Below are 10,717 nucleotides of genomic sequence, written 5' to 3' on the forward strand. Positions count from 1 at the left end.
TTTATGTTGTGTTTTTGTTAAGTTGTTATTGTGGATTTATTCAAAGTAGAAGATCTTTTAAAAGGAATAACTATACGACTGGCTTTTTTTTCTGTTCGAGAATGCTGTAAATAGTATTTTTACATATTTTGATCAGATTTCCGGCACTGTAAATTGAATTTTTAAATCAATGAAAATGGCCGCAGTGGAAATGGATCCCCCAAAGATCGGTGTTGGGGGATCCAGTGGACCCCACTCTCAAACACCATTTCCAGTGGTCTTTTTCTCTTGCCAGGTGGGACCAAGAGGATCCAAATTTGGGGTACTTTGACGTAGTGCCGGACTAAGCAATGTATGACCATATAGTGTGATGGATTCCCCAATATTTATACTATAGACAGGTATTTTTTGAATGGCATCTGCTAGGTATGTTATTAATTCTTCTTTTGTGTATTTATCGGTCATTATTCTAGCAGCAACCCAGGAATCTGAATTTCTTCGCCTTTTAATGCTTTTTAGGTTGTGACCTCCTTTAGTTTTTTTTTTGCTGTGCACATTTACAGGTTCTGACCAAACGTTAAGGTTGTGCAGCCCCACCTGCCACACATGTACCTCATTAATGGTGTCCTAGGTGGGCTTTAAATTGCTTCAGAGTCTCATTTGGGTTAAAATACAGTTAAGTCCCACTGGTTAAGCTTCTTGGTAAGCAATATATCCATGAAAAATTAGGACTCGCCAAACTTGGGGGTACTTTGACGTAGCGGTGGCCCAAACAATATATGGCCTTATAGTTTGACGGGATCCCAAAAATGTATGCCTTAGGTGGTTGTTTTTGAATGTAGTGAATTATTGCTTTGTTTTGTGGTTTATGCCTGTCTGTTCTGCTAGATCGTTTATTTAATCTGTATTCTTCCTGAATATAGTCATCTGTGTTCATGACTCCTTTGCATCTGCCTGGCCTTATTGTGATGCTATGATGGTACCTTAGACATAGCATTCTTTTCCCAGGGGTGAGGTAGTTTTCTCTTTAAACGTTTCCTAGGATGTGTGACTTCTGTCTCAAGGCTTGTGTTGCATCCATGGAGCGATGCGCACTTTCTCCTAAACTAACTTTCTTGTTCACCACAAAGTTTTTTTATATCCAAATTCTATATGGGACAGAATGATATTTTTCAGCCAGTACAGATCTCTCAGATGATGAGAAGTGGTTGTGTATACATGACACATGATTGTTGTGAGGGTTTTTTTTTTATGGATTTTAGCTGTTTTTGTGATATATGTAGATGCTATCTTGACCTATTATGAGTTCCTTACTTTCAGTCTGTAGTGTGTTTTCTTTTGTAGGCCTGTTGGAGATTTTTTGCCCGACCGAGGTTAGTTTTGTGTCTTTGTTTGTTGAGGAAGTCCTGGATCTTCCTGGATAATGATGCTTTGTTGAAGAAGTATGAGGTGGTTCTTTAAGCATTTACCAGTCCTAATGCAGAGGTGTTCTGCATATGTAGAGTTGTCCTTAGAGCACTGTAGTCTTTTAAATAGCTCAAAAAAATAGATATCACTGTCTAGTTGGATCTCACTGAGATTTGGTTTCAGAATCACTGATTTACTTTTGCAATATGGATCAAAGGCTGTTTTTTTCCCATTTTGTTTTTATACACACATCATTTTTTGTATACCCAGTGTTTGGTCATACTAATAATTCTATCATCATGACTAATCATGCTATGGGATTTTAGATTATTTTTTTTTTATTATTATGACTCAACCAGTTTTGCAGTAGTTCTTATATTATTATTCATCAGCTCCCCGCACGTGTATTATACATAACAACACTAGCTCCCCTGAATACCATAATGAACTACAATAGCTTAATCCATGGTGTGACAAAAGGGTGGGTGGAGTTTTGCTCTGCAACACTACGTCCCTTATGCAACTAAAAATGCAGTTTAAAGGTAAACTATCACAGATTATCCCTTATCTAATTCTTATACCTCTCGTTCAAGTTGTTTTCTTTTCTCTTAAAGGACACTTGAATGATGGTGTGCACTTTGATGCACATGGTAACTGTGTGGTAAAATGTTGCTGTGTCCCCCTATGCAATTGCTTGCTCCAAACATTGTCCTGGCAGTCAGGACATGCTGGAACCTGGGCTTGATTGGAGTGTGATTACAGCCTCCCTATGCCATGCTATCACATACATTCTTTCACAAACATTCATTCACTCATTCATATACTCATATTCTTGAATGAGCTCTTCTTCATCTGTGTCATTCCGGTGCAGTGAGCGTGGAAGGCAGTGGGCATGGCTTTAGTATTGTGCGCCGGGTTATGACTTCAAATCTGCATCAGTTGCTGCGCGTATCGCAAGGGAGCAGGTTCGGAGGTCTGCATTAACAGACCTCCCGCTCCCTTGATTGACTTTAAGCCAGTTAGAGGGAGATCATTGATCTCCCCAACCAAGCCTGCTACTCTAGCGGTGGACATTACTGTCCGTCCGTCTCTGGAGGGCTGCTGGCGGACTGCCCCCTGTGCGGTACGCTACTGCTTTGATGATGCTTTCTTGTAACATCGTTAGGCCAGTGATGTGTGTAAACTTGGAACGTTGTCACACACAACTGATGCCCCTCACAACCTAAAATATGTTCCTCTACCTCACGCGTATCCTCTGTGCTGAACTCAGGGATATGATGGCATAACCTCAGGCTCCGCCACTTAAGGGGGCTGCGATGGCTAGGTACTGTGGAACCAGGGCTGCTGCTTCCTAGATCTACCTCTCTAGGGCTAAGGAAGTAATCCAGTGAAAGCAATAACATAGAAATATAAACATATAGAAATAATTTTTTGGCCCTTATTTGTCTTGTCAGCGGGGTACAGTTGTTATCCCTTTTGGTACTCACCTTTACACTTGAGGTGGGCCACAAGAGATCAATTAGTAAAGCAAATAAACAAGGCAGCAAATCACAATGAGGTGGTTATTATGGGGGACTTTAACTATCCCGACATAAACTGGGAAACCGAGACCTGTGAATCTCATAAAGGAAACTGATTTCTGACTATAAGTAAGGATAATTATCTGTCGAAAAATGGTACAGGACCCGATCAGAGGGGGCGCCCTACTGGACTTAATATTAACCAACAGACCTGACAGAGTAACTAATGTGTAGGTCAGGGGGCATCTAGGAAATAGTGATCACAATATGATACATTATAATGTGTCCTTCAATAAGGGAACTCTTAGAGGAGCCACAAGAACTATGAACTTTAGGAAGGCAAAGTTTGATCAACTAAGAGAAGCCCTTAACACTGTAAATTGGGAAAATGTCCTCAAAAACAAGAGTACAGACACTCAATGGGAGATTTTTAAGAATATCTTAAATTCTCACTGTGAAAGGTACATACCGTATGTGAATAAAAGAGTCAGGAACAAGAGAAAACCAATGTGGATAAATAAAAATGTAAAGGGGGCAATAAATGGCAAAAAAAAGGCATTTAAGCTACTAAAACAGGAAGGCAGTGAGGAAGCACTAAAAAGCTATCGGGAAAAAAATAAAATATGTAAAAATCAGATAAAAGCAGCAAAATTGGAGACAGAAAGACTCATTGCCAAAGAGAGTAAAACAAACCCCAAAATGTTCTTTAACTATATAAATAGTAACAAGGTTAGAAATGAAAGCGTTGGCCCCTTAAAAAGTAATGAGGGAGAAGTTATAGACGGGGATCAGGAAAAAGCTAATCTATTAAATATATTCTTCTCTGCTGTATTCACAGAGGAAAATTATAGGCCTGTTAGTTTAACTTCTGTTGTAAACTGTTTGAGGGTTTCCTAAGAGATGCTATTTTGGAGTATCTCAATGAAAATAAGTGTATGACTCCATATCAGCATGGGTTTACAAGGGATCGGTCCTGTCAAACTAACCTGATCAGCTTTTATGAGGAGGTGAGCTCAAGACTAGATCGGGGTGAATCGCTGGATGTCGTATATCTTGATTTTTCCAAAGCATTTGATACGGTGCCACATAAAAGGCTGGTACATAAAATGAGAATGCTTGGGCTGGGGGAGAATGTGTGTGTGTGGGTAATTAACTGGCTCAGTGATAGGAAACAGAAACAGTACATACTCTGAGTGGGTGACTGTTTCTAGTGGGGTACCACAGGGGTCAGTTTTGGGTCCTATTCTTTTTAATATATTTATTAATGACCTTGTAGAGGGATTGTATAGTAAAGTATCAGTCTTTGCAGACGATACTAAGCTCTGTAACGTGGTTAACACAATAGAGTACGGTGCACGATTACAAATGGATCTGCATAGGTTGGAGGCTTGGGCTGGGATGTGGCAGATGAGGTTCAACACAGATAAATGTAAGGTTATGCACATGGGGAAGAAAAATCCAGGCTGGGAATATGTATTAAATGGGAAAACACTGGGGACGACTGACATGGAAAAGGATTTAGGAGTTTTAGTTAACAGTAAATTTACCTGTAGCGACCAGTGTCAGGCAGCTGCTGCTAAGGCAAATAAAATCATGGGGTGCATCAAAAGGGGCATAGATGCCCACGACAAGGAAATAATTCTACCACTGTACAAGTCACTAGTCAGACCACACATGGAATACTGTGTACAGTACTGGGCACCAGTGTACAAGAAAGATATAGTGGAGCTGGAGAGGGTTCAAAGACGGGCAACCAGAGTAATAAGGGGAATGGGAGGACTACAGTACCCAGAAAGATTATCAGAATTAGGGTTATTTAGTTTGGAAAAAAGACGGTTTAGGGGGGACTTAATAACTATGTATAAATATATAAGGGGCAGTACAGAGATCACTCCCAGGACCTATTTATACCCAGGACTGTATCTATAACAAGGGGACATCCTCTACGGCTGGAGGAAAGTAGAAAGAAAAGGAAAGTTTTCTACACCAGCACAGACGGGGGTTCTTTACAGTAAGAGCGGTGAGATTATGGAACTCTCTGCCAGAGGAAGTGGTAATGGTAAACTCAATAAAAGAGTTCAAAAGGAGCCTGGACGTGTTTCATGAAAGCAATAATATTACAAGTTATGGATATTAGATTAATAGGGACAGAACGTTGATCCAGGGATTTATTCTGATTGCCATATTTGGAGTCGGGAAGGAATTTCCCCCCTGGTATGGGGCAATTGGCATCTGCTTCATAAGGTTTTTTTTGCCTTCCTCTGGATCAACACAGTAGGGACACAATATGTATATAGGTTGATGGACTTTGGTCTTTTTTCAACCTTATGAACTATGTTACTATGTAGATTGCCAAAAAATAAAATATCATACAAACCAAATTTGAGACGTTCAGCCAAGAACTTACAGCCACTTCATACCCTGTCCTACAGTGTCCTGTCCCAGTTTGGGAGCTTTTTTTTGCCATTACAGAGGGAAAATGTCCATCATATCTGTCTAATACTGTCCCATGGGCAGTGCAGAACCAAAATGTGAGGCAAACACTTGGTGTACTATGCCTTGACATATTGGTCAGTTTAATTAGCGCTTGATACCTGCCAAACAAGTCAGGGAACGCAAGCCTCTAATTTTAATCCCATATCTCTTTGTGGCCTTAGGGCTACAACAGATTTGACATAACCATTTGAAAGTCTGGCATAGAAATATTTTATATACTGTGGTTCATATTTAATGACTACTTGAGCTAAGATAATATTTAAATATGTGCATTATCAACTTTTTATCTGTTAAATGTGAGTGAGGTCCCAGCCTAGACTTTTAACAGTTCAATTAAAACGCTTGAAATACTTATGAAACATACTTCTGGGGTTTGTTAGTTCCCTTGTTCAGGGGTAATTTGCCTCACATTTAAGTTCTGAACAGTATTTGGGGCAGGATTAGACTGCTGCATTGATGGAGATATTTCGTCTGTAATGGCACAAGAGAGGAAAAACTTGAGATCCTCCGAAGCCGTGACACACTGTAGGAGAGGCTTAGTTGAGCATCTCAAATTTGTTTTGTATGATAGTTTACTCCAGTAGTCCTCATCTTTCCCATCAGTTCAGCATGTAGGCCTCAACGTTTTAAGAATCTAGTAGAAAGCGCCTATAGCCTAGACACGATTGCTTACAGTTTGTCTATTTTGGTAGCTGGGCTGCATTTTTCCCTCCTTGACCAAAGACTCGCTGTGCTAGAGTAAAAGATAAATGTTTACACAGCTTGTTTGGCATGTCACATACAACGACAGATGTTTGTTAGCTATGCACTCTTGGGGCTCTGACATATTTTCTACTTTTGATACGTCTCTATCTGTCTTTTCAATCCATATACCACCTATTAGTCTATTTTTCCACGTTTATGTAAAGGTTTAACACTACTTTGAGTATTTTGTATATAAGCTATTTTTGTCATACAGTGCAAACCACAGTCATATGATTTTCTGTTTACTGTGCAATGAGTTTGTTGCACCTCAGAGAAATATGCTAAATAATATCCTCAAAGGCATGTTTGCTAGCTAGTGGCACTGGGTAGTGTATAAACGACCAAGGCCGGAAAACAATATATCTTACCTTTTTCCCTAGTGTCTTTTTAGAATATATAATGAATGGCAAACAATTAATAGAACCGACAGAATGCATAATATAATAAGGGCCCTGTCTCAAGTTTATATTCTAGAGCACAATCAACCTTCATTTGACTATATCACATTGTCTTCTGTGCTACTTATGGCAAACAACTGATGAATCAATTGATCCTTCCTTAGAACATTTGGGGATTGATACTCCTTGGCTAGGAACAGTAATGCTGAATATGGATTAAAAAAAGAAACAAATGGAGAGGCTACAATCCTTTATAGATTCAAATAATAAATCCAAGCGTAGATGGGTGCTCCAACTCCAAAAGGACCCGGTCCAGGTTCCAAACTGCGACCGAAAACCAATAATTGCGCCAGCCGACACCAGCATCACACAAGGATATCCATGCATGTATAAAATTAATTTATTAAGCATCCGTGGACTATAAAATCAAAAGGAACAACAGAACGTAAACACGAACAAAAAAAGGCTAAACCGCTTGACGCGTTTCGCACAAACTGTGCTAAGGATGGATATCCTTGTGTGATGCTGGTGTCGGCTGGCACAATTATTGTTTTTTGTGTTGCAGAATATGGATTAGTCAATTTACTCCAAGTATGATATTCAAACTACAAATAAACCCTTTCTAAATAAATATGCCACATGTACAGTCATACAGAGGAAATAAAACTGTAATTCAGTTTCACATATCATTCTCCTGTAAGACCCCTTTACCTCTTGTTATGGCATACCTAAGTATATTAATCATATGATCTATAATCACTATAATCGTATGATTATTATATTTTTTTATTATTATGTTTTATTTATCAAGTGCCAACAAATTTAAATGGGACAGTTAACACATATAACAAATGAGATGAGAACCCTGCCCGTGAGCTTGCCATCAAGCCTTATGGTTCTTTGATTCCAGAACCAGGCAGGAATGGTGAGCTTTTGAGGGCCCTGTTCGAGATTTTACAATCTAAAGTATTGTGTATTACTTGTAGGTATATGCTAAAAAACACCAAAACAGAGGTCTGCGCTGGCTTCTCTTATTTTTAATTTGCTTATTAATGATCTCCCATGTTGCATTGGGAGCTTTGTCTCAGTGTTTGCTGATGACAAAAAATCAGGTAGGGTAATATAGTCTAATCTTGATATTGCATTTCTGCAGGAGTGGGGGACTGGAAAGGCAAGTGCCAAATAAAGTTCAATACAGACAAATGTTTATGAATTGTGGGAAACATTATAACAATTCAATATATACTTTAACTGTCATCTCTTTGGGAAAAACTACTAAGGCAGGGGCGTCCAACGTGCGTAAGATTTCCCAGTGGGCTAGCCGGTCTGTGGACCGGGACACACAGATACTATTGCGGCTGCCTCCGCCGGCCGCTAAATGATTTTAAAGCCCAGTGCCTTAATGAGGCTCTTCATTCCGTCCCTTTGAAGATGTGACGTGACGCTCAATGAGGTGGGCTCACACGGAAGAGTTCCTCATAACGGGGAGAAGAGCATGTCAGAGGAGAGCAGTCTGCAGGGGAAGAAGCCAGCAAAAAAGTAAGTATTTTAAAAAATACTTGGGCTGATAGGTAGAAAGGGACCCATATTCAAAGGGGGCTGCCTTGGGACAATAATTAAATAAAAAAAAAAAGGGGGTTAAAAAGATTATAAGCACACAACAGGGTGGTTGGGGCATCACATATAATATCAATACAAAAAGGGGTGGGTGGCTATTTATAATACACATGAGTATCGGGGGCATTACATAAAAATCAATACATAAGGGTGTGGGGGCATAAATACACAAAGGGAGCTGGCTGGGGGCAGAAATGCACATGGGGCAATACACAAGGGTGGGGGGTACATTAATACTAAAGGGGGCCTGGCTGGGGCATCAATACACAAGGGGGCAAACACAAACAACAAAGCAGTGTGGAAAGCATTTTTTAAGCTTTGTGTAGATTAACCCATCCTGATGCAGGTGTCAGTGTGGCAGAGCCTATCCTGGTGTGTGTGTTTGGTGTCTGTGTGGCAGAGCCTGTCCTGGTGTGTGTGTTTGGGTGTCAGTGTGGCAGTGCCTGCCCTGGTGCGTGTCTGGGTGTCAGCGTGGCAGAGCCTGTCCTGGTGTGTGTGTGTTTGGGTATTGATGTGGCAGAGCTTGTCCTGGTGTGTGTGCATTTGGGTGTTGGTGTGGCAGAGCCTGTCCTGGTGTGTGTGTGTGTGTGTGTGTGTGTTTGGGTGTTGGTGTGGCAGAGCCTGTCCTGGTGTGTGTGTGTTTGGGTGTTGGTGTGGCAGAGCCTGTCCTGGTGTATGTTTGGGTGTCAGTGTGGTACAGCCTGTCCTGGTATGTGTGTTTGGGTGTCGATGTGGCAGAGCCTTTCCTGGTGTGTGTTCATTTGGGTGTTGATTTGGCAGAGCCTGTCCTGGTGTGTGTGTTTGGGTGTGATGCTCTTAACCCGGCGCTGCCTCCAGTGTGTGTCAGCCAGTTTCAATCTAACTTGTACCCACAGTGTGCTCCAGCCTCGTGCAGTTTTATTTGGCTATTTTAAATGATTTGTGGACTGACTTTGTTTTACTGTTTAAGTAAATTAGTATTGATAGAATGACATAAAAAAGTTAATCAGAAAACTTTGTCCACTGCTTTTTTCATTATCGCCAAATTAACCCTGTATTAATATGCATTAGAAAGCTAAAAGGCCATATTTTCTCTGCACACATACATTTCTGATTAAGTGGCCCACTTCAGAAAACAACTTGGACACCCCTGTACTAATGAAAAGGATTTAGGAATTATCATAAACAACAGATGTAGCAACAGTGCACAATGTCAGTCAGCAGCTGCAAAAATGAATAAGGGAATTAGAAGATCTTCGTTATTAAGAGAGACTTAAAAGGTGTATATTATAACGTTGTATAAAATACGTGCAGGGCCAATATAAAGTGCTCTCCAGAAATGTACAAAGAACAAGAGGTAATCCTCTGAGACTGGAAGAGTGAAGATTTCATAACGACAAAGGAAGTGATTCTTTATAGTAAGGGCAATAAAGGTATGGAATTCATTGCCAAGAGAGGTGGTGCTATGAAATATAATGGATGTCTTTAAAAAATGTCTGGATATTTTTTTTATTTTAGAAAAGAAACACATTCGGTGATATAAATGATAAATAAGAATTGCAAAAGGATTTCCTTATGTTCTTCATCAGAAAAAAAACATGGAAAATTAAAGAATAAACATGATTCTTGAATTACGGAGGCATTGTTATGAATCGTTATTGAGAAGGACAAACACCTGTATCTGATTCCTGCTGCTATAGTTTTCTAAAGAACGTGGTTAGACCAGAACAGGTGACTCACTAGAAAATTACAGTAATAATGGCGGGACACAATATGATTTGTGTTATATTTATCTGTATTGCCACTGGGAAGAAAAACAAGCTTTAATTCATTATGTTTTGGCAATATAATTTTAAATTTAAGCAGTAACTATGGCATGATACAATGTGCTTAGCTGTCATACCTGCCTGTTTTGTGTTTATGATAGTTTAACGTGTGATTATGTTTAAAATAAGGTCAAGTTAGGCAGGTACAGTTTCCAAGAGCTGTATCATATCATTTATTGTCCTAGATCACCATAACTATCTTGTCCTATATACATAACACAGTAAGATTTTACAGTGCAGTTTTTATCAATACACCTAAAAGGGTTTCATAGCTTTAAGTTTAATGGCTTTCATTTCTTAAAGCAACCTATAGCATATAGCAAAGAGGGACGGTAACTTAACAATACGTCGCAAAAACTGAATATGGAAGAATAATCACACAGGTCCTGAGAACAAGACGTTAAGATAGCTGCTGTATTGGACTACACATAAGGTAGGTTTCAATATATTCAGATCCAGCCATCATATGCACTTTAATGCACATGATAGCTGTGTAGAACATTTTCATGGTGTCTGAATTTGCAAATCCTGCACAATCCCCCCAGGTAAATGCTGTACAGGAGATGTGTTTGGTCATACAAATTTTCATGCATGTGATATACCTCCATTCAGCTCAGAACTGGCTCAGTGAACGCTGGGGCAAGGGATCTGCTCAGAACCTTATGTGCATGGGCGGCATTTGTCTCAAGGAGGGCTGTTGCTGCGCCAGTGCATCAACTTCTAGGTAAGTGTTTTTGAGTTTTTCATTTTG

Source organism: Sceloporus occidentalis, unplaced genomic scaffold, assembly GCF_023333645.1.
Source record: "Sceloporus occidentalis isolate IW3139 unplaced genomic scaffold, rSceOcc1.0.p SCAF_22, whole genome shotgun sequence".
Lineage (NCBI taxonomy): Eukaryota > Metazoa > Chordata > Lepidosauria > Squamata > Phrynosomatidae > Sceloporus > Sceloporus occidentalis.